This window comes from Solanum stenotomum, chromosome 10, assembly GCF_019186545.1.
Source record: "Solanum stenotomum isolate F172 chromosome 10, ASM1918654v1, whole genome shotgun sequence".
NCBI classification, from domain to species: Eukaryota; Viridiplantae; Streptophyta; class Magnoliopsida; order Solanales; family Solanaceae; genus Solanum; species Solanum stenotomum.
The window spans coordinates 44,543,429-44,547,034 of NC_064291.1; the positions used below are offsets into that span (position 1 = coordinate 44,543,429).

The following is a 3,606-nucleotide window of genomic DNA, read 5'->3' on the forward strand; positions in this document are numbered from 1 at the left end:
AATTTTTGAACAATATTAAATGTTCTGGCGTTCCAAATCATTCAATCACTTTAAAAGTTGGGGTTCCAGTGATGTTACTAAGAAATATCGATCAGTCAGCAGGATTATGTAATGGAACTAGATTGATTGTTACTAAACTTGGAAATCAAGTAATTGAAGCAAAGGTTTTATCTGGACAAATGGTTGGCCAGAAGGTGTTTATTCCAAGAATGACTTTAACACCTTCAGATTCTAGAATTCCTTTTAAGTTTCAAAGGAGACAGTTTCCTATAACTGTATCATTTGCTATGACAATCAATAAGAGTCAAGGACAATCTTTATCTCATGTGGGCTTATAGCTGAAGAAGTCAGTGTTTACGCATGGACAGTTATATGTTGCTCTTTCCAGAGTGACAAATAGAAAGGGATTAAAAATACTTACTTACGATGAAGATGGGAAAATAAGTAATAAAGCCACATATGTAGTATATAAAGAAGTATTCCAAAACTTATTTGACATACATTGTAGTTTTTAACTTTTATATATATACTACAATTTTTGTTGTGTATGTTACAACAACTTTTATATTAACTGTTATATATGTTTTAGGTTACATTAATTATGTAATTTAACTTAGTAAGTTAACATTAAGTAGGTACACATTAATAAAAAAAAAGACAAAGAAAGTCCAAATTACTTTGAAATATGCAATAGTCGATATGTACTAACCTTAGTTAGCTAATTATAATCACTGATATTTCCCATCAATACACTGGCAGAAAAAAATTCTTCCCATAATCAACTTCTCCGCCATCTACAATACACTTATTAAAAAGCAAATATGAAAATATATTAGGAATTTTTTTTCAGTTAGAATGCATTAAGACGGAAATTGTATTATGAACATTGTTCAAAATAGTTGTATATATATAAATTATCATAAACTACACAAATCTATATATTAATACTACTATTAAACATTAATAATAAATACAACTTCATAGTTATCAAATAGTTTTATCCATATTTAAAGTACAGATAGATTATAAGACTTCACACATTTACAATCTTTACTACTTTTTAAACTTTACTCATTTCTCTAAAAAGTAAAAGTGACAAGTTCCTATATTTTAAGGTCATTTTAACAAATTATGATTTGGAGACAAAGAAAATGATAACTTTTTCTTATAATATATAATAAACTGTGTCTTGACAATTCACATTAAAAAAATTCAAGTACAATTTACTCCGGCATGCTAGGAAAACTGTAACTCAGATTATATATACAAAATCTCTGAATCACCTAACAAGATACCAAAATCTTTATCAACATAAGCTTATTATAGCTTTGCAATACCATGCATTTACTACTTTATAATTTAAATTACAGTTAAACTATTAGTCGTATCTGACCATCCCAAATAGATATGAAGGAGACATAACTTGATAAATCTCATTAAAATTAATCCAAAATAAGAACTACTTCATGCTAATATATTCTTCAATTGAAATTCTCATTATGAAGGATCAATATAAAAAAATGTCAAAAATTTAACTCACCATTTCACAGTACATTGATTTTTTGTCGGAACGATGCTAGATCTGAAAACAACTCCTATCAAATCTTTTATGCCATATATATTAATCTTGACATGCTTGAAGAAAGTCATTTTTATGCTATGTTATCATTTGCATGTTCAAATATTGAAATTGTAAAATAAACTTTACCATATTTTTGCAGAAGACATTCATAGTAGAAAAGACAATAGAAGATTTACTAAAGAGATGAAAGAAATAGCACTCACAACATTGACAAATCACTCAGAAACTTTGCGAAGATCCACACTCGGAAGAGGTACCTCACCTTCCAAATCTGGAAAATTTTGTTCATATTTTGGTCTCCTTCCAGAGAGATCCATTTTGTTTGTTTTTTACGTTTTTCCCTTTTTACTTTCCAATTACTTTTGGATTTTGGCGGGTTGTCCAAAAATCTATTTGATTTTACTTTTTTCCAATTCACTTGGGGTCGTTTGGTATGGTGTATAAGAATAATGCTGAATATGATGTATTAGTAATGCATGCATTAGTTATGCTTACATTATTTCTTATATATTGTTTGGTTTGATGTATTGGAAATAGCAAGCCTTGTATAAAGACTATTAAAAAAATATTTGTTTATAAAAATACCCCCANAATGCAAGTATTAGTAATGCTTGCATTAATTATGCTTGCATTATTTCTTATATATTGTTTGGTTTGATGTATTGGAAATAGCAAACCTTGTATAAAGACTATTAAAAAAATATTTGTTTATAAAAATACCTCCACATTCTTTTACAAAAATAATAATAATAATAATATTTATAATAATAATAATTATTATTATTATAATTATAATTATTACGAAAACGGATCGCACAACAGTTAGACTATTAGGAACCTTTATAGTCATAGCTAGTCCTGGCAACAGTATATGAAAATCCCTACTATCCTGGTTCGCCCGGGTCCGCCCTTCCTTATGGGTAATCCAACGGGTAATCCAACGGATTTCTTCAGCTATCTTTCATATACTGGCCTGGACTATCTATGTCTGACCTTAATCTAACCTGTTCAATCTGTCAACATAATAGACACAACGCCACCTTATAATAACTTAGTATGCTATAGCTCAACACAAACAGTTTAGCCCATCATTGGGCTGATGAACATAAAGAAGTATATTAAATAAGGATAAGAAACAGTACCTTATAATGAAATCTTCCAAACCAAATTGCAAACTTTTATTGAAATGCTCGAAAATATTACAGAGAGAGAATTTAAAAGAAAGAGAGGGGGTTCTAAAACCTGCCTCTTACTAATACCACACTTCCTCTTATATAGAGGTTCCAAACTAAAAACGAATAAAAAGAGTGGCCCACATCTTTTTACATTGGCCAATAACCACACGATAAGACCGACAAGCCCTATGGCTTTCACATGGTCTTATTTTTATTTAAGGTGGCCGACAATGCTTTTGGCTATTCTTTATAAAAGTAGCTTTAATCTTTTGGCCTCTTATGACATGTGACCAAATAGTAACGATTCTCTATATCTTGCCTTTTCCTTTATCGCTAGCTGTGCTCGCACTAGAAGACTCTTCTAGTTGTTGTTGATATCTTTTAAGAATGGTCTCAAGATCTATTTCTTCATCATCAATATCTTGTCCTTCTCCAGCAATACATGTATCGTCTTCTTCATTAGTATGACAGGCTGAAGCCATAGAAATATCATCTTTTATCTTAATATCAAGATTTTTCATTAAATCTTTCTTTACTTCTTCCATATATATAGCAATGGCTTCTGACTTAGAGATAAGTCCTTTCTTCATTTGAAGTTTTCTGGTAATCTTTTTGAATGGACTTAAATCTTCTATGATAGATGATTCCATAGTAATAGCCTCATATTGACTAATTTTAACATTTATTAAATCAATAATTTCTTGGTCATGTAACTTGCCTTCAGGATTTTTCTGAAGTAATTTACTCTAGAACTTCGTATAAAAAGTCCTCTGCAAACAAGGAAATCCTTCTGAAGTATTATTAACTTCAATTGACCACTTCATGATCCAAGGAATTGAAAATTCAATG

The 3,606-nt window shown here is 29.7% G+C and overlaps 1 long non-coding RNA gene across 4 annotated transcripts in view; it reads right to left on the bottom strand.

Annotated features, from left to right (window-relative positions):
- LOC125842215 (uncharacterized) overlaps positions 1 to 1,986 on the bottom strand; it is a 9,841-nt gene extending 7,855 nt beyond the window's left edge. For 3 of the 4 annotated variants that reach the window (XR_007443883.1, XR_007443881.1, XR_007443880.1), the window contains exons 1-2: positions 1,786 to 1,986; positions 710 to 804 (exon numbers count right to left, since the gene is read on the bottom strand). This is a non-coding gene — a long non-coding RNA (uncharacterized LOC125842215). The remainder of the gene's footprint in view (positions 1 to 709; positions 805 to 1,785) is intronic. The other variant, XR_007443882.1, reaches the window with a different exon arrangement.
- Positions 1,987 to 3,606: the final 1,620 nt, after the last annotated feature.